General features: G+C 48.8%; 1 protein-coding gene across 1 annotated transcript in view; it reads right to left on the bottom strand.

Annotated features, from left to right (window-relative positions):
* The window catches only part of Slc7a1 (solute carrier family 7 member 1), a 73472-nt gene extending 54109 nt beyond the window's left edge, over positions 1-19363 (bottom strand). Inside the window, 1 exon segment of the mRNA NM_001399982.2 lies at positions 19284-19363. The gene's annotated coding sequence lies outside the window, so the exon portion shown is untranslated.
* Positions 19364-20860: the final 1497 nt, after the last annotated feature.

Raw genomic sequence — 20860 nt, 5'->3', positions numbered from 1 at the left:
CCCTGCTCTTTCTAGAGCCCTCTCCTTCTTAGTTCCAGAATCCTGTCCCGATCCTAGCCCACCTCTCTGCATGCTGTGCCTTGCAGACAAGAACCTCCCCTCAACTCTTCATCTTGCCCCTTGCTTTAGTCTGCTACAGCAGGTTTGCATCTCAGGAAGGCAGGAAGTGCACGGAGCACGGTGGAGAGCTAACCCAAACACATACTCCTATAGAGAGATTTTTTTCCAGATCTCTTCTAGAGCCTCTCGGCTGGGCTTGGCTACTGTTCATTGCCCAAATGCTATCCCTGCAAAATCCAAACACAGTGGGGTTGCACCGGCAAAAATACGTATTTATAAAACTCCTTTCATTTCCCTTTGATGGGAGCTGTATGCATTTGATGTGTATGGTTAGCTAATAACTTTTTGAAAAATAATCTCAGGTTTCCTCCTAGGTGAGGTAGCTGGGGACCCAGACTTCTCATGGCCTATCTTGACATTCCAATCTTCCCCCAGAGACTCCCCACACAACAGGACATGGCTGACACCGGCCTGACACCAGGAAATGCCCGGCCCTGCCATGACTGGAAAAGCATCCAATGGTGCTTTGTTGGGCATGGAACGCTGGGCATAAGGCTTCTCACTCTTTCCACAGCTGGGATAAAGAGATTGCTCTAATTGGCAGAACCTCTTCTGGAATATTAATTTGAGGAGCACAGATCTGGTGGACCATGTGGAGATGGATGGTGGAGCCCATTCTGCCCCTTACAGTCATACCTGCTGGTCATTTCTGAACTGAAACAGGCAGGGGGATGGTTTCTAGATGACCATCTCCGTTATCGTCCTCACCCCAGACACCGTGTCCCTCTCTACCACACACGGTCATCACTGTTCCCGTTTGACACAGGATTTCACAGTCTCACCTAACTGCACAGTGCTCTCTGGTGGCTCCACAGTCACGAAAGGTCACCATTTCCTGATTAGAACTGGAAATCCTCACAGAAAGTCATTCTCGCAACGCTCCTTTACAAGTCCCAAAGCAGAGGCACTGGCCCAGCGTCTGAACTCCTTGCCCGCGGTCTGCACTGAGAGACAGCCAAGTCTTAGACATGCATGGAGTCTGCCTAACCTGCAGGGGAGGGCGGGATGAATACCCAGCAGGAACTGCTTTCCTGTGGGGAGCATGGGACAACAGAGGTGACCTTCCGGCATCTTCAAGTGGAAGGCTCTTTCAAGGCACTTGAGAGCCCAGGGTTCCCACACTTGACATAGTCACATCCCTTCAGACCCATCTCACTCGGGCAATGCTGTAATACTGCTAACGGGTGGCACACGCCATCTATCATGCAATCTTCCTACACCTCCACCTTGTTTGATCATCATCAACCCTGCACAAGCTAGAGTGATCTGGGAAAAGGAGCCTCAACTGAGAGAACACATCCATTAGGTTGGCCTGTAGTAGGTATTATCTTGATTAATGATGACTATGAAAGGACCCACCTTTACCGTAGGTGATGCCATTCCTGGGCAAGTGGTCCTGGGCTGTCAGACAAAATAACTGAGCAAGCCAGTAAGCGGTGTCCCTTCATAGTCTCTGCTTCTATTCCTGCCTCCAGGTTCCTGCCGTGAACTCCTGCCCTGACTTCTCTCCCAGATGGACTATAATTAGGCTGATATGAACCCTCGCTTCCCCAAGTTGCTTTTTTGGTCATGGTCTTTACCAGAGCAGTAGTAACCATATAAGGACACCCTCTGAGCTCATACGAATACTTTCACCTGGCTGCGACCCATCAGGACACAGACCCACCTCTTTCCATCCTCTGAAAAGGGTGAGTGTTGTTAGCGCGGCTGCAGACTCGCCGTCATAATGCGCTGTCAGCCACAATGCCTGCTAAGCCAAACGAAGACTGTGTGTATATCCAGTGACCACACCACGTAAGAAGATGATTATAAATGACCCCTAGGTCCCTACAAGAAGGACCATAAACCAACCTGGTTTCTCTCAAAACAATCAATGATTGACTTTTTCCTAAGCCAACACACAGGGCAAAATTTACAAACTACCCAGGGGGAACAGAGCAAGGTACGTCCTCTCAATCCACTGCCCAGCCAAACCATGACCACCACCCATGGCTGCTCATTCAACTACAGAGGTGACCACAAGTCCCAGATTAGGGGGGCAGGTGTGTGTGTGTGTGTGTGTGTGTGTGTGTATGTGTGTGTGTGTGTGTGTGTGTGTATGTGTGTTGTAAATGACATTTGATTGTTTGGGGCTTTATAAATAACATTTTTCTTTGTATTAAAAGAAAGCCTGGTGACAAGCATATGAATTAATGAATTTGTGAGACACAGCCAGGCATGGTGGCACACACCTTTAGTCCCTGCATTCAAGAGGCAGAGGCTGGTGGATCTCTGAGTTTGAGGCCTGCCTGGTCTAAAGAGAGAGTTTCAGGACAGCCCAGTCTACACAGAGAAACCCTGTGTTGAAAAAGAAAACATAAGAAAGGAAGGTGTAAGGCAGCCATTGCGGTACCTAACTTTAATCTTAGTGCACAAGAGGCGGAGACAGGTGGATCTCTGTGAGTTCAAGGGCTGCCTGGTCTACAAAGTGAGTTGTAGCCCACGCTGTTTTTTTGTTTTGTTTTAATCATGCGGCGGCCACAGCAGAATGGCTCAGTAGTTAAGAACACATACCCTCTGGCGGAGGACCGGGATTCAGTTTGCAGCACCCAGACCAGCTGCTCCCGCTCACAACGACTCCAGCTCACAACCACACGACCACCTGCAGACTGATGCCCTCTATTGGCTTCGGAGGGCAATGCACTCACATCCACGTTCCCACCCACATAGACACATACAGATAAAAATTAAAATCAAAAACAAAGGAAGATCACATAATGCCTTCCATTTCCTAACACCCCATTCCTATTGTGATCTCATTTCTCTTCCTATGAGGAGGTAAAAGGAAACCGTTTTAATAAAGGAGTCCTCTCTACTGGGGTCACTGCACAGTAAGCGGTGAGACCCTTGGGAAGGCTGAGGACCGTGACGTGGCTCTTAGAGAAGTGGATGGGCTTCACAGCCTCTTTTCTCACGTCGAATTCCCCTCTGCCACATCCTGCACCCGACAGACAGCTTTGAACTGGATAAGAGGCAAACACAGCCAAGGTTTAGTCTGGCGCTTCAGAGCCAAATCCTTCCTCTTGGCAAGGTTTCATCACCCCTGGGGAGGTAGTGGTGGGTGGGACCTGTGTTTGAACACCCCCTTCCCTAGCCACCCTTCCTGAGACCTTAAGAATCAAGATACGTAAGTTACAAGGAGACCTAATCGTTCAAGCATACTCCAGATGCTATGCTAAGTGGCACCCTGGTTTAAGGTCCTCTGAGCAGGGGACCTGGGAGCTTGGCATCCCATGCCAACTCTGACAGTGCCAAGCTTGGCTCATCTTCCCCATGCCCGCTCTTAATGAGAAAGCTGACATCTGCCTCTTCTGTGGAGAATTTCCTGACAAAGAGGGAACAAGCCTTGGCCCATCTCTTCTGCTCAGTCTTCTGGAAACATCTCTATGCACGTTAACCAACCCCTCATCTTCTAACAGCAAGGCAAGGACACATGTATGTGCCAGCAGGGAATGGGACTCCTGGAGAATCCCCTTGGGGGTCTAAAGTTTTAAACCCTGTGTACACACTCGACAGACGAGGACAGCTTGCCTTTACTGAGCCTCCCACAAACCCTAAGCTTTAATCCTCAAAGTGAGACTTGTGACTTCAAAGGTCAAAGCTGCGTCAGAGCTGCAGCTGGTCATGCTGCACCAGACACCTGACCTCCAGCAAGAAGGATGGCTTCTCACCCAAAACAGCCCTCCTTCGGTGGCTAAGTTCTTGCATCTTGTTCTATATATTCTGTCCCCTCCTGCCCACCAGGCCCTTGGCTATCATTTTAGCTGCACTGCCAGGAGCCCCACCTCTGCAGAAGTTCTGTCCTATCTGCATGTCGGCTGAGAACAGATAACCACCCGGAATAGAAATGACTGCACGGACTGGGCAGGGAACCACCAGTCAGAGGGTGAGGAGTTTGAAGCCTCTTCTCTGTGCCAGCTAGCTTTTCAATCCAGAGCTTCTGTAATCATCCCGGATACAGCACCTTCTAGAGGGCTCGCTCCTCCAACTGTTCCTAAAAATGGGTTAGAAAGGCGATCTTGCAGACCCACCCTCTGGAATGAGATGATGTTCACAAGTTCCCCAGGAAGAAGGGTTTTTGTGTATACACGGATGCCTACACACCGTAAAGATACTCAAAGTTGGACTTCTCAGATAGGAAAGGTACAAGCATGTTATGCAAAATTCTTAGTTCACGTTTGCAGACTTTGCCTTCCTTCTATCTTTATTGCTATCCCCTACTGGCACAGTGTGCCACCCAATTGCTCTGGGTGTCCCTGTTGGTAATCTTTTTAGAAAGATGGAAACCAGCAGAAATACCGTGGCCTTGACAGTGGAGACGCTTCCTGTGATGTCCCTTACACTTCTCCTGGGTGTTCGTGTTCCCTAGTATACTGCGGTATCTGTAGGCACAGGCCCTTCCTGGGGACGTGTTCCAGCAGGGATGAACTGTCCTTAAGCCATGCCTTGTAGGCAAGAGTGCATGCCAGACTCTGAAGTTCTGCAAAAAGGGACAGGCTAAAATCCTGGACCCTACTCTTACAATGCAGCTGTGCAGAACTGCACAGGGCTTCTCAGAATAAAACTCCACTTGCTCAGCACATCTGAACCCCTGGCTGGCCCCATAGAGGTCTGAAGACCCTCCCCCAAGACTCTCGATAACTCAGAGCAGCTCTGCAAGACTCCCCAGAAGATACTCACCACAGGACAGAAAGGGACAATCCCAGAGTTCAAAAAGGGACTCTTGTATGGAGTGTTGCTCTCCCTAGCACCGCCCCCTACTTAAATCATCCAGAAAAGGCAAGGCAGCTACACCTTGCTGGCTAGTATAAACCCTTAGCAATTAGGTGTGAAGCCACTATGGATGAATTAGACACTGTCTTTCTAAAATTCTGACTGCATCAAACTCTGATACCAATGAGGCATCCCTTCCTTCCAGCTCAACACAAGTACTCAAAGAATTCATGAGGCCTCTTGCTTAGTGCCTCTGAAGATGTCCCTTTAGGGAGAAAGCGAAAAAGAAGTGTCTGCCAGCAAAAGTTTATTCGACAAAACCAAACATGGGGCTAAGACTTCAAGGTCATGCCTATCGAGGTGGCTCAGGGGGTCAAGGTGCTTGCTGCCAAGCCTGCTGACTGGAGTTCGATGCCTGGTACCCACATAGCAGGAGAGAACTAACTCCAGAAAGTTGTCTTCTGACCTCCGCAAGAATGTTGTGTGTGAGTGCCCTCCCACACACTAAAATAAATGTAAAAAACAATGAGTTTTTGTATTCTAATTTGAGGTAATAGATGTATGGAAAATTCTTCTAATTTGTATATGAGCCCTCATATATATAGAAAAGTAAGCACACACACACACACACACACACACACACACACACAATCCCACAGACTTTCTTTTCAAAGGCTCACAGTAGTGTTGGCAATACTTAGAACTTCTACATACCAACCCTAGGACGTTGTCAATTAACTCCTATGAATTCCTACAGAAACCTCGTTTTGAGAAGTAAGTTTTTGTTTTAAGCCGCCAATGAACAAGGACAGATAATTGTACATTGTTTCAATAAGCTGGGCTGTTGGTCCTATTAGTCTGTGTGCCTTGCTAGAGACAACTGATCCCACTAGTTAGGATTATTTTAAGAATAGTGTATGCAGACAAGGTATTTATTTGCTAAGTAAGGTGCAAGGAAAACTTTAAACCCTTAAGTAAGAACTCCAACCTTCGAAAGAACTACTTAAGGGTGTGGCTGCCCTGCCAATGTTAGTTAGCGTTTTCCGTATTCCAATTTCAAGACTCGCCAAGCTCAAATTTATCTTTCTGTGAACAACTTTTTCCAGATCCTCCCACAGTACTTAACTCTAAAAGACAAGGTTATTAACCTTTCAGATGGGCTCCTCCTCAAATCTCACTGAAGAAAGAAAATGTACCCAAGAAAAACTCAAAAGCAGGGGTTGGGGATTTAGCTCAGCGGTAGAGCAATTGCCTAGCAAGTGCAAGGCCCTGGGTTCGGTCCCCAGCTCTGGAAAAAAAAACTCAAAAGCACTGAAATTAATAGTTACACCATCCAATTCTAGGAAGCAAGCACACACCCATAGTGTATACCACGGGTAGAGCTGAAGAAAAGTCCAACAGGTTTTCATATCAATGTACTTATATCAATCAGCATGTCCCTGTGTGGACTTGGTCACAACTAAGTTTAGTTCTTAGTTCCAGTCGTAGGCAAAAGAAGCTTGAAGACTCTGTCCGGTGCATGGCTACTATCGGACCAGAGACCAGCCTTCTAGAAGGTCACACCCTTGGCAGACCTGCACCATCAGGCAAAGGGACAGAGTGGGCAACGGGGTGAAGGGGACGGTACTGGACGCCTTCCCTGACCAAGGAACATGTCAGAGCCAGTAGATACTACAGGTAGACAAAGGTCCGTCTCAGAAAACTATCCACTTAGAATGTGGATGGCATGTGGCCGGAGGATCTTAGTACAACCGGCGCTCAGAGGTGACAAACGGAGGGCCAGTTGGGCAAGAGTTCTCAACCAAGGTGGATAGTTACTAGGAAAAACCAGGCTTCCACTTGACGCTTTCTGACAACAACGAGCAAATCTAACGAAAACTCAAAAACATCCTGTAACATTGAAAGCTAAAGCCAGCCACACCCTGTACGGTTTGCACCAAAGAACCAAACATAGGATGTGTGTAGCAAGGAACTGAACAGATCCCATTCTGAGAAGCCAGGGCAGGGTTCACAACAGAAGTTGAAAATAATTTATGGCCGCATCCACCAGCCAAAGCATCACTGTCCTCTTCAGAGACACGACTCTTTAGATATATTTTACTAATTATATAAATATCCAGTAAGTATTTGTGGAACAGTATGTTAGGATCTATAAGCAGTGAACAGAACAGTGTTTATTTAAATTGCTAGAGAAACAGCCTAGGACCTCTCAAATGCTAATGAGCACATGTCCTAACCACTGGGGTACACTCCCAGACCCTAAAATCCAATTTTAGCAAGCTTTTTTTTTCTGTGCAATATATCCAGGTTATTAAGATGACCCAGATTTTTTTCACCTTTAACATTAAATATTTCCCCTAATATCAAATATTTTTGGAAAATACCATTTTTAGTGGATGAATAATATTCTAACTTGAAGATAGCATAATTTACCAGTAGATATTTTCAGGACCATGCTAGAGACAGTTAGTACAATCTATTAGCCCTAGACCCAGGATCCTAAGGAAAAGGGGAAATGGAGTCTTACCAACCTTAGAGACCCACAGTGAGCCTTCCTCGGTGACAGTCACACACACACAGGATGGCACCCAGGTTTAATTTGTGAATCTACCTTTATAAGCCCCGCTCCCTCTTTGATCGAAGGGAACATTGTCTGCACAGAACAATACGTTTTTGGTTGCAATTTCCCTTCTTTTCAGGAAAGGAAATGTTTGCACTTCAAAGGGTCTCTTTGAAGAGTGGCCCTCTGGTGCTGGTCCGGCCAGGTTAGAGTTACTGGGCCCAGCAGGGTACCTCAACTCTGGGCCGCTGCCCACTAGAGTCACTGTCAAGGCCAACTCCTTCAAGGAGAGGGTCTGGGGCTGGAGAAGAACAAACAAACACATGGAAAAATACTAGAAGCTTTTGATCATGACCTTCAGAGGTCTCTTCATATACAGCTGTGGGCTTACATCTGGGGAAACTGAGGTACAAACACATTTCAGAAAATGAAAAAAAAAATCATTCCAGGCCAGGACACAGGGTTGCTCGCCCAGTGACTGATGATGGGGGGGAGGGGGAGGCAGCAGCATGAGTTAACAGTGAACTTGAGGATGTCCAACAATTTTGAAAGTGTTTGCAGACTGAATTTGAGTAGCAGTCAGCAGCCATTGGAACTCTGGTTTAGAATTGTGTCTATTATTTCTTGAGGGAGGGGGCGTCTAAAAGATGCAAGGGGGTCACTCAAAGGCAACTGTATGAAACAGCCAAGATACAGAACCAGCAAAAGGCCAAGGCCATGGCCAAGCTGCATGTGGCACCCTTGATCTTTGCCAGCTCTAGAAAGCAAGGGCTTCAGTGCAGAAGAGAGAGGGCTCGCAACACCGCAGCTCTCAAATACGTTCTAGATCCTTATTAGCCATCTCTATCCTCCCCGAGGATACACACACATGACACATGCACCATCAAAGGTGGTTAAGGCTGCCCACACAGGCGGGCAGCCACCCAAGGGGTGGGCGAAGTCATAAAAGATAGCCTGAAGACTAGGCCACACACAGCTTCTGCGGGCGAGGATGCTGGGAAACAGGTCTGGGTGGTCAGGTGAGCCGGGGCTGAAGAGCCTCCCAGAGTTCCTTTCCTACAAGCCTTCCTCTTGGTGTCAGTGCCAAGCCTTTGCGTGGGAATTGCTAGCTGGCCCACTTTGCTGCAGAGACCAAGTGTTTGAGGAACATTCGTACTTAGAGAAAGGTGTTTTTTAAAGGGGCTTAGAGATAGAGTGTCAAATAGGAGCTTTTGAAAGCCCACCCTGGGCTCTCTAAAAGGGTTTTAAACAGCTCGAGGGGGTGCCGCGTGGAAAATTGGGAGCTGCATGTGGTCTCTGGGCTAGGTACTAACAGGTCTGCCATAATGCTTTCCTGATTTGGGTATTATACCGTCGGGGTGGGGTGTGGCTCCTTGACAGAGCGCTGGCCTAGCGTGCCTGAAACCCTTGGCTCAAACCCAGAAAAAAAGAAAGAAGAGTGAAAACCAAGCAAACCGGAAACAGAAGTAGCATACCAAGGGTGCAGAAGAGGCCATATTTGTTGTGGGAACTACATTTGAATAACATGGAGTCGATGTACGATATATGTGTGGTGTGGGCACATCAGAGCGCATTACACGGATGGAGGAAAGGGGAAGGCAGGGAAACCCAACCGGCTGGAGGACTGAAGTAAAGAGAGCCTGAGCCTAGGCGCTCCTGCAACTCTTACAACGTTGGATTTCCCAGAAGCCCCAAGGGTACCCAGGGAAGCCATAGAAGGCTCCAGTTTCCCTAGCTCCATCCGTCCCAAAGAGGCTGGCGGTGACTCTGCCCCCTGTGCATGCTGTGACCCCAAGAGCTGCTCTGAAGGGCAAGAAGCTTTCTGCAGGCCCCAGCCACCAGCTCCTGTTTCAGGCTCTCTGGGGGCATCAAAGGCCTCAAAGGAAGGGGACACTTCCCATGTCACCACATGATAGAAAGCAGCAAAGGAAAGCCAGGAGCAGGGGTGGGGTCAGGATCACAGCTGCCACTGGCCTTCTGTTCCCACGGGACCCCCTGCAGAGACACCATGTGGGGCAGAGCACACATGCACCCCTGGGTCTGGGGCAGGTGTCCATCCAGACACCAGTGACATGAACGAATGCTCAGCTACTCACCTAGGAAGCAGGTGGCCCAGTCTCTGCCACTCATGTCAGCTCTAGGCCCCCCTACCCCTGCACAGCTGCCTCGGAAACCCCAGCTCCAGCCATGCCAGGAAGACGGCAGTCCCAGGCTGGAGAGAAACTGGAGCAGGTCAAGGAAGGAAGTGTGTTACTCAATGGTGGGATGGCCCCCTGAGCATGTACTTAAAAACAGAAGGTCCTGGGGCTGGAGAGACGGCTCAGAGGTTAAGAGCACTGTCTGCTCTTCCAGAGGTCCTGAGTTCAATTCCCAGCAACCACATGGTGGCTCACAGTCATCTCTAATGAGATCTGATGCCCTCTTCTGGTGGGCAGGCATACATGCAAACAGAACATTGTATACATAATAAATAAATAAATAAATCTCTTTTAAAAAGAAAAATAGGGGTTGGGGATTTAGCTCAGTGGTAGAGCGCTTGCCTAGGAAGCGCAAGGCCCTGGGTTCGGTCCCCAGCTCCGAAAAAAAAAAAAAAAAAAAAAACCAAAAAAAAAAAAAAGAAAAGAAAAATAACAACAAAAAACAGAAGGTCCTATAGCCAGGAGATCACGGTGGCACATGCGTTTAATCCCAGCACCAGGGAGGCAGAGGCAGGAGGTTCTTTGAGTTCAAGGCCAGCCTGGTCTACAGAGTGAGTTCCAGGACAGCCAGGTCTACAAAGAAAACTTGTCTTGATCAAGGTCTCCATATTTACCCTGCGTGATTGACACACTGTTGGGAATTGGTTCTAATGCTTTGTCTTAATTTGCGCTCCCCCAAATCAGGAATCTGTTTGTTCAAACACTGAAGGTCCCTATCCCCAATTGTTTTTTGATTGATCAATAAAAAGCCAATGGCCAACAGTTGGGCAGAATGAAAGAGGGGGGACTTTTAGAATTTCTGGGCAAGGGACAAAGGGAAGAAGTAGAAGGAGAATCGCCATGACTCGGGAGAAAGATCAAGTTCACGAGCTACAGAAGAAAATCATCCAGCTATGTAGGTGGAACAGAAAACGGTCCTATGGGGGCAGGGCGGGGGGAGGGACTGCCCAGAAGGTATCAGGGCAGCAAAGATAAAACAAAATTAGAAAGTGTTAAGCCAGGAATCGCAGAGGGAAATGTATACTAGCCGTGGGGAGGATTAGAAATACCCAACCATTGAGCTAGTCAAGACATCAAAATTAGCTGCAGGAGTTGGGGATTTAGCTCAGTGGTAGAGCGGTTGCCTAGCACGTGCAAGGCCCTGGGTTCGGTCCCCAGCTCCGAAAAAAAGAAAAAGAAAAAAAAAAAAAAAAACCAGCTGACTTGTACATCTTACATTGGAAAATCCAGAGGGCTCGGGTGAGTGGCAGGAAGCTCGACCCAACGGGAGCAAAAAGCGGTTTAACTAATTCACCACCACAACACATCGCAAGGCAGGAGGCCAGAGCTCGGCAAGGCTAAAACCCATTACACCTCCTGTACTTGGGGGTTACTCTGGAGCTGGAGTTCAAATGGCCTGGGTTCAAATCTCCCTTCTGGTACTTAACACAGCCTCCTAGCATGCTCAGGGCAGCCTGTCTCCACTTCTCTCAGTCGGAATCTAGCAGACAGAAAGATATTCTTAAGAGACCTCTGTGTCTCTCACTCAAACTATCAGACTATTAAAACAATGAATGAACCCTAAAGAAAAAGGATTTTCCCCAGGATTCTCACACTGGGAGAAGGAAAAAGGGCAGTCAAAGGGAGAACTTGTCTCCTGAAATGAGATTTCATGGAGATCTAACAGCTTGTCAGATGCCTTACTTACCCCATGACACTGAGGCTCAGGTCTGTGGTGGGAGGGGCCACGCCTGCCTGGGCGGGGCCAAACCAGCCTGGGCGTGGCCATACCAGCGTGAGGCGGGGCCAAACCAGCCTGGGGCGGGGCCACACCTGCCTGGGACTGCTTAGATGAGCATATGATCTCACTTCAGGACCCCCTCAATAAAAAGAACGACAGAATTCAAGAAAACACATCAGACTTACGAGGCCGTTAATGAGGTACGTGAGCATTCGCCACACTCAGCCATCAGCGGCTCTTTCCCTCCTACTGAAGGAGGGGGCTCCTACTAAGCTCGGTGATGGTGCCTGGCGGACAGAGATGATACAGAGGGGGAAATCTGCAGCCAATTGTGGCAGATCAATTAAAGCTACCCAGAGGGAGAGGACAGTCAACACAGTGAGGGATGACAACACTCTGACACCTTCTTGTCTCAGGGCTCCCCTTAAGCCTCAGACACGTACCCTGCTTACTGGTTCTTACTGAATAGAGAGGTACCACTACCTCAACGGAGGCAGCTCTAAGTTCTTGCACTTCTCTCCAACTAAGACCTCTGAGGGGATTCAGGTAAATGCTGGCATTAGAACTGTGCTGCTGGGGCTGGAGAGATGGCTCAGTGGCTAAGAGCACTGACTGCTCTTCCAGAGGTCCTGAGTTCAAATCCCAGCAACCACATGGTGGTTCACAACCATATATATATGCAATGAGGCCCATCTTCACTCTATACCACACCCTTCAATGAAAAACACAAGAAACTGACAGTCCCAAGACTGGATCCTGAGGCCTAAGGGAACCTGGAGACTGTACCCAGGACTGCACCAGGGCCCAAGGTCACAGCCTCAAGGAAAACCCTGGCAGCCCATGCCAAAAGTACCACCAAAGGCTTTCCCCTCTAGTGCTCACAAACCCAGGGCCATATGGCATGGAAAACTTGCTAGCTCATGCCTCTGGGACCTACACGCCTAATAGAGGCAGTCTCAAGGAAAATGAACTAAATCAAACAGCTAAGCAGGGTGCATGCCAGACTATGTTAAGATGACGGACAGGGGAGGCCATCATCCCACCTAGACCACCTCTCTCCAGGAAGAGGAGTTCAAAACGACAGCTAAAAATGTTAGTCGTAGGGCAAGCTTCTGTAGTCTTAGCTACTCGGAAGACTAAGGCAGAGTCCTGCTTGAGTTCAGGAGTTCAGAGAGCAGCCACAGAGTAATGGATTGAATGAGAATGTCTCTGATAGGCTTATGTATTTGAATACCTGGTCCCCAGTTGGTGGCGCTGTTTGGGGAGATCTAGAAGGGGTGGCCTTGCAGGAGGAAGTGTACCACTGGGGACCTGGGCTTTGAGCTTTCAAAGCCTCCTACCACTCCTATTGTGGAATCCACCCCTACTCATGAGCCCTCAGCACTGCATGCCAGCTGCCCTGCTCTCCTACCAGGATGGACTCATCGCTCAGGAACCGGTAAGCCCATATAAACCTTTCCTTCTATCCGTCGCTTTGGTCCTGGTGTTTTATTTATCATGGCAACAGAACAGTAACTAATACAGCAGGCAACTTACTGTGATCGTGTCTCAAACAAACAAGTTACACGCAGCCAATGACTATGAACGAACTATGGAAGAGCATTTGTACACACGGCTACAGGAAGTGCCTTAGAAGAGGCATCGACTGACAAAAGCCCACTCTGGGATTCAGCCCTTTCTCTGGGAGAGGGCAGGACATTCACTTTGACCCCTATAGTTCAGAAACTGGGTCTTGACCTCAGATCAGTCATATCTCAAGGAGGTCTTGTGGGACTGGAGAGGTGGCTCAGCAGTCTCTCTCTTCTAGAGGACCCAGGCTTAACCCTTAGCACCCTCATGGCCGGCTCATAACCATCTGTAACTTCAGTCCCAAGGGATCTGATGACCTCATCTAACCTCCACGGACTCTTGGCATACATGATAAACAGGCATACATTCAGGCAAAAGTAACCATACCCATAAAATAAAATTAACTTAAAATAAAACCAAGAGGCCATGCTACTGCTAATGGCTCTATGATGCAAAACTTGGGCCAGCTCCTCCACACAGAAGACAGCATCTGGTTCTCCTTAAGGTCAAGAACCTCAATAAGCTTTGACAGCTAAATTTGCCTGTCAACACCTAGGAAGAGGAGCAGAAATGGAATCGAGTCCATCAAGAATGTCCTGTGGCCATATCTAGAGGGCCGTTTATTGTTTGCTAATTGGTGTAGGTGGGCCCAGCCCACCATGGGCGTTGCCATCCCTAGGCAGGTAGGCCTAGTTGTATAAGAAAGATACCAAGCAAGCCGTGGGGACCAAACCAGAAAGCAGTTCCTCCTATGGTTTCTGCCTCAAATTCCAGTCGTCTTGAGTTTCTGCCTTGATTTCCCTCAGTGATAGATTGTAACCTGAAATAGATCATTTCCTCCCCGAGTTGCTTTTGGGTCATGGTGTTTAACACAGTGACAGAGAAGCAGAGGTAAGGAAATGAATCCACCTCTGCCAGAAGGAGGGGAGAGGTTACAAGGAAAAAGAGAAACAATGCCCTAAGACACAGCCTACGTGCGATAGGACATTCCCTCATCCCAAGATATACCTTTAAGGGACAACCCTTTCTTTCTCTGAGTTTGATTTGTTTGCTGGTATTAAAAGGAAGAAAGATTTAGGAATTTCGACTTGGAATTGCCTGTGTCAATTTGCTGAAGAAACACTATGGGACTTCATCTTCCCAATCTCAAGTGTATAAAGTTCAGGAACCTGGCGTGGGGTTGGAGGGTAGGGAACGGGGGAAGGGCCTGTTCCTAACTCCCTGCTGGAAGGGTAGAGCCTTTCATTAACCGTGGCCTGCATTGAGATCACGGTGGGACCACACAGTGAACAATCTGCAGGTCCCCACGGTGCATGACAGCCACCAGAGAGGAAGAGCCCAAGGCAACCTCTGGGTTGTAGCAGGAGGGCTAACCCTTCCGAAGTCTCTCTGGCATGGCGGAACCTTTACCCACAGGGATCCATAGGCAGCAACCCCTAGCCACCATTGCAAAGAGTCAGCAGTCTATGGACCTTTCCCCCAGTCAATGCCCACGGAGGCAGATTCCAGGGTCAAATGTTCTAAACTGCCCTTGACAAACTGTGGCTCACTCCGAACAACTCCGGATGCAATCATTCTCAAGGCTGCTTTGAACTTGACGGGGGATGTAGATTATTACAAAGGAACAGAAGAGGTCAAAGGGGTTTACAAGGCTGAAAACCTACCACCAAAGATGCCGAGTGATGGTGGCTCTCGCTTTCCTTTTTTTTTTTTTTTTTTTTTTTTTTGGTTCTTTTTTTCGGAGCTGGGCACCGAACCCAGGGCCTTGCGCTTCCTAGGCAAGCGCTCTACCACTGAGCTAAATCCCCAACCCGGCTCTCGCTTTCAATCCCAGCATTCGGGAGGCAGAAGCAGGCAGACCTCGAGTTTGAGGCCAGCCTGGTCTACAGAGTAAATACCAGGACAGCCAGGGCTACACAGAAAAACCCTGTCTTGGGGGTGTAGGAGTACTCTAGAAGGAAGCCTACACCTTGGCCTGGTGTCTTAGTCAGGGTTCTCCAGAATCACAGAACACCTGGAATGTCTCTATATGTTAAGAGAAATTATTGAATGACTTACAGTCTGCAGTCCAACTAACCCAATAATGGGCGGCTGTGAACGGGAAGTCCAAGAAGCTGGGAGTTGCTCAGTCCCACGAGGTGAGTTCTTTCACCTGGTCTTCTGTATCGGCTGGAATCCCGAAGGAGTTTCCAACAGATATGCTGGCAAGTAAGTGCAAACAGGGGGCCGACAAACCCTTCCTTTCCCATTGTCCTTCTGTAGGCTTCCAGAAAGGGGTGTGGCCCAGAGTAAAGGTGTGTGCCACCATGCCTGGGTGGAAGCTGTTCTTTACTTGAAACTTGCTCTGAACCCAGGCTGGCCTCAGAACTCAGAGATCTGCTTGCCTCTGTCTCCTGAGATTAAAGGTGAGTACCACCTTGCCTGGGCCTAAGCTTCTCATGACCGCCATGCCTCAAACCGCACTGTGGGTCAAAAGAGTGTGTTATCCCATGTCGAGTTCCAGGTCAGAGGCCTGTCTTCTGGACTCAAGATCTGGATCCCAGGTGAGCCCTCCATTTCTGGGTTGTAGTTCGTTCCAAAGGTAGTCAAGCTCACGACCAGGAAGAGACACCACACCTGAGATCTCAGGTTGCTGGCTCAAGGCCCAAAGGCTTTTTAGAATTCTAAGAGGATCCCCAACCCGAGTGGGGGGTGAAGAGCAACAGACAAAGCCAGAAGAGACCCCATCTTTGGGGTGGCCTGAACAAACCCCACTACTGGTAGTTTCAACGACACCAAGAGAGTCCATTGGTACAAGCCTGTCCTTTGGTGGTGAACATATTCATAAAGTTACCTGGAGAAATTCTCAGTGGTTAAGAACACTTATGGAGGACCAGAATTGGGTTTCCAGTACCCACATGGGGCTCACAGCCACCTATAACTCAAGTTCCAAGGGATCAGACACCCTCTTCTGGTCTCTGGGGACAATGAACATATATGGTGCACATACAGAGAAACAGGCATGCATATACATACATACATACATATATACATACATACATGCATGCATACATACATACATACATACATACATACATACATACATGTAAACTTTTTAAATGAACATGAAGCTAGGCATGGTGGTGCGTAGTTTGAATCCCAATACCTGAGAAGCAGAGGCAGGTGAATGTCTGTGAATTCCAGGCAAGCCAGCCTAGATAGTGAGTCCCAGGGCAGCTAGGGCTAAACACTGAGACCTTGTCTCTAAACAAATAAATTTTTAAAAGGTTATTTGAAGTACCAGGCATGGTAGTGTGTACCCCAGGATTCTGGGGGCTGAACCGGCAGGATATCATGTTTGTCTATACAGCCAGACCTTGGATGGATGGATGGATGGATGGATGGATGGATGGATGGACCAATGAATGAACTAGCCATTTTATTTTGTAAACTTGCCAAAGTCTTTTTTCTCCTGGGACAGGAAATATAGCTCAGCATTTAAAAGAGACTATTGTTTTTCCAGAGGACCCAGGTTCACGAGCAGCACCCATATCAGACATTGACAACAACTGGTAATCCAAGCCCCAAGGGTTACAACACAATCTGGCTTCGAGGGGTACCCACACGTGGCAAACATTCACACAGACACATACACGTAAATAAAAGTAAATCTTTAGAATAAATGTAAACAAACCGTGTGAGTGTCTGTCTTCCACCCAGCATGCTTCCTGACCAGCCTACCCATTTACCTCAGTACAGCATCTTGCTCTCTCTTCACACAGAAACACCAGCCAATCTTACTGGATCTATGGTTAAAATGTATCCAGGTGGCGGGCCAGGGGTGACAGAGTAGCTAGCGTATGTTTAGCATGTTAGAGGCCCTGATATTAATCCCAAGCACACATTCCCCTCTCAAATACCCACTCCCTACCTCCCCGGCCCCACCTCACCCCCAGCCTTAAGGGACTGTGAAAAAAACACTAGGGTACTGGTTCTCCATCTCTTTGGGGGTCCAATGACCCTTTCACGGGTCCCATATCAAATATTTACATTACGCTTCATAAAAACAGCAAATTTACAGCTGTGAAGTAGCAATGGAGTAATTTTATGCATGAGGAACTATATTAAAGGGTCACAGTGTTGGGGTTGGGGATTTGGCTCAGTGGTAGAGCACTTGCCTAGCAAGCGCAAGGCCCTGGGTTCGGTCCCCAGCTCCGGAAGAAAAAAAAAAGGGTCACAGTGTTAGGGAGGTTGAGAACAACTGCTCTGAGGCCTCATCTATACGTCCTGCCTGGAGTATTTGACTAAGAACCAGGTGAAATACCAAGGCATTTCCGGAGATGCCTGTAGGTGACTCGGCACAGATGTCCAGATAGCCCCAGGTTACTGGGTATTTCTTCCCCTAACACCATCTTCCTTCTTCTTACTCCTCCCTAGGACTAATAAACCCCTCTAACTCTGGAAAAAGGCTTCAATTCCCCAAGCATAATGCAAGCATGTATTTTATTTTTACTGGGCTTAGTGAAAAGAAAGCAGACTTAAACAGCAATAAATGCATTTAATTACATCCCCAAAAAAAAACCCAATAAAACAAAACAAAAAAACCAGCCTGTAATGCACCTACTGTGCAAACCTGCAACCCAAGTGTGCAGGAGATGTTCCCTAACCCTGCATTAACTGCGATCCATGCAAGGCACATGCCTGTAATCCGAGCATTTGGGAGGAGAGGGAGGCAAAAGGATCAAGGTCATCTTTTGCCAAGTAGCAAGTTTGAGGCCATTCTGGCCTACGTGAGGCAGGAGAGGGGGCGGGGCAGGGTGGGGTGGGTAGAGTACAGGGTGAGGTGGGGGTAGAGGGAAACTGATTTATCAAATGTAATAATGACCGTGTATCTCAGAAGAGAAATCCCTAAGGGAATCAGCTTGTCTTCACACCGTTAAGAAAAATCTAAAACCTGTAATTATGGGCCAAGACGGTGCCCAGGGGCTGTGAGATTCTGCCCCAGCCGCTGGGGTATCTCTTATCTCTACATAAGTCGTTCCTTTTGTTTATTCACACCCCCAACCCCTTCCCTTTTATACCCTCTAAATTTCACCCTTAAGTAAAACGTAATCTCAAAACGCTAAATTCATGGGGTGACTTTCCCCTCTAAATGTCTATTCTGATCCTGTGACTCAAGCCCTTTTGTTTTAGTGGCAGAAGGGTGTGTTGAAGTAAAAATAATAATTTCCATTGAGACCAACTAAAAATACCAGGGGGATGACTGTATTGTGGTTTCCTATTATCTCAACCACACATGAAGGACAAGAAATGTTGTAAAAATCCCAAGTAATTTACAAACTGAATCCATCACAGTTAAGATAGTCAACCAAAAGATAATGGAGAAGATAACGTTCCAGGTTCTAGTGAAAGTTTACTCACCTTTACAAGAAATACACCTACAGTTGAAACCCTGTCCTCTTGCACGTGAGAGTATAACTGCGGGTGCTGGGAAATGTAGTTTTTTTAGTTTGTTTTGTTTTCCTGACAGCACATGTCTGCCTATCTCAGCACATGTCTGGCTATCTTAACACACACGTCCACACAGCAGTGGGCTGGAGCGAGCGACACAGGGCTGCTCTACAGACACCCTTGGCTGGTGACCTGGCTGTGCCCAGGAAGTCTTCCACTAGACAGAGAGAAACACACTGAGCACAGGTTGTCTACGGAGCCGGAAGAACTTCCTCCCACTCCGCACCATCTGGGAGAACAGTCTGTGCAGGCCGAATCAGGTCACAAGGAAAACCCACCCAAGAGGGAGTCCCTCCAAGGGGGCCTCTGGAGACTATGGAGGCGACCCGGAGGACAGGAATCTCTGGTCTCCGGTCATACGGGACCTGCCTGGAAGACCTGACGGAGTCCATCCTGCGCGCGGCTCGGCTGACGACACTGCCCGGGACCGCGTGGCGGGGCGGGGTGCCGCGCACCGCGCCATGTATGGGAAGGTCTCCCAGACAGCGGTGACTGCAGATGCCACCCGGGACAGCCAGCGTAGTTCCCGCGCCCACGTGGAGCCCATACACGGCCACGCGTGGCGGGCGTCACCCAGGTCGCCCGTGCTCACTCCCTCCCGCTGTTGCATCATGCACCACGCCGCGCCTGCAAAGGACCAAGATGGACTCGGAGGAGGCGACCGGAATATTGGTGTCCGCCCCACGCACCCATCGAGATGGAGAGGATAAGAAGAACCCTCGCCCTGCCTGAGCCGCCACCCGAGGCCACACACACACACACACACACACACACACACACACACACACACACACACACACACACACACACACACATGCCGAGGTGACCCAGGTTTTTAGAGTTTCCTGGGCAATCACAAGGATCGCGTACTCACGGAGGAGGCGTCAGGATGCTGAGCTGTGTAGAGACTGCGGGCAGAAAGCCGCTCACACCTGCTAGCTGAGGGGATGGCGCACGCGGGCGGAATCCGAGCCGGTTTCATCAGCCGCGCGCCGCCCTCCGCGGGCCCCACGGCCACGGCCAGTGCTGCGCGTCAGCTTCCCAGGCACCAATGACAGCGCGGCGCGGCCGCGCCCCTGTGGGCGGGGACACCCGAGACCGGGCTTCCCCGCCGCCTTGGGCGCCTCCCGCGCGCGCCCTTGGTCCTCAGCAGCCCCAACCGAGCTTGGGTCAGAACTGGTGACATAGGCTGAGAGGTGCGAGCCCCCTCCTGGGGAGCCACGGAGAGCTGAGCTCTCAGGACCAGGTTTCTTCTTCCAAACTGAATGTAAGACACACTTTAAAAGAGTTGTGGTTTTTTTGTTTTGTTTTGTTTTTGTAAATCTTCGTTTGACATTGGACTACTTTACCTTATTGCTGTGCCCTAGCTAACTAACGCCTTCGCCTCCGCCTTAGTCAGGAAGGGCTCCAGAACCTGCAAGCCTCTCTTTGATACGGGTCCTTCCTCTGCACGGCCAATGGGACAGTTCAGGCAGTTGGGGACTCTCCCCAAGTTTAGTACCCAAATCTAGTTTTCACCTCCTGGGTTCCTTCCGATCTCTGCTCCAAAGTCAAGAGCTGCCATCTATGGGGCTGAGAGATGGCTCAATGTTTAAGAGCACTGACTCCTTTTCCAGAGGACCCAGTTCCAACTCCCAGCCCCCACAACGGGGCTCACGACAAGTCTGTATGTAAGTTATGAATGCGATGCGCAGACATACCACAGGCAAAGCACCAATATACCTAAGATAAAAGTTTTTTTAGAAGAATTATTCTATATAGACCCTACCCTCAGTGGGGGGAAAAAAAAAACGGTGGATGCTATGTGTGTTCTCAGGTGCCTCTTATCAGAAAAGGGATTCATTGTCAGCCACAGACGTTGATATTCCTGTAGAATTAAACTGACGATTTATTAGTTTATATTGCCCAGCAAAAAAAAAAGTCTTAATGAATATGTAAAGGGAAGTAGCATAAAAGGCACTTCCAATGGAGTCCGGTACTATAATAAGGCCTCAAACATGCTTTGTTTTCAAACAGCCAACTGAGGTGTCAATGACCCCTGCCCATCTAGTAGGGTGGTCTCCTGAATCTCTGAAAACATTACCAGGTGCCCCGTCCTCCCAGAGGGAAGCCTCTCATCTTTCAGTGTCCACGGGCTTTGCTTTCAGTGCCAGATGAATATTTGACTCCGAATTTGATCGCTATTACTGTGTGCCCTCCATAAATGAGTACTCCACTGCTTGCCAAAATGTGCGTTCTCTTAAAAACTGCTTGCCCCGTCCTCGTTTGGAATTAAGTGGGTGCCCCCCCCCCCCGCAGAGCATACTGGAAATCAAAATGGAGTCATGCGTAGTAAAATTCCACACCAACAAGCTAAACTGACCTCTCAAGAACTTAGGGCTAGCCATTTTAAACTGGCAGAGTAGTGATTGTCTGTGCACAAACCCTTAAACAAAAAGAGCAACCTGGGTC

This window comes from Rattus norvegicus, chromosome 12 (genome assembly GCF_021556685.1).
Source record: "Rattus norvegicus strain SHRSP/BbbUtx chromosome 12, alternate assembly SHRSP_T2T, whole genome shotgun sequence".
NCBI lineage: Eukaryota > Metazoa > Chordata > Mammalia > Rodentia > Muridae > Rattus > Rattus norvegicus.
The sequence above is the reverse complement of the archived record's forward strand: the minus strand, read 5'-3'. Positions and strand labels throughout refer to the sequence as shown.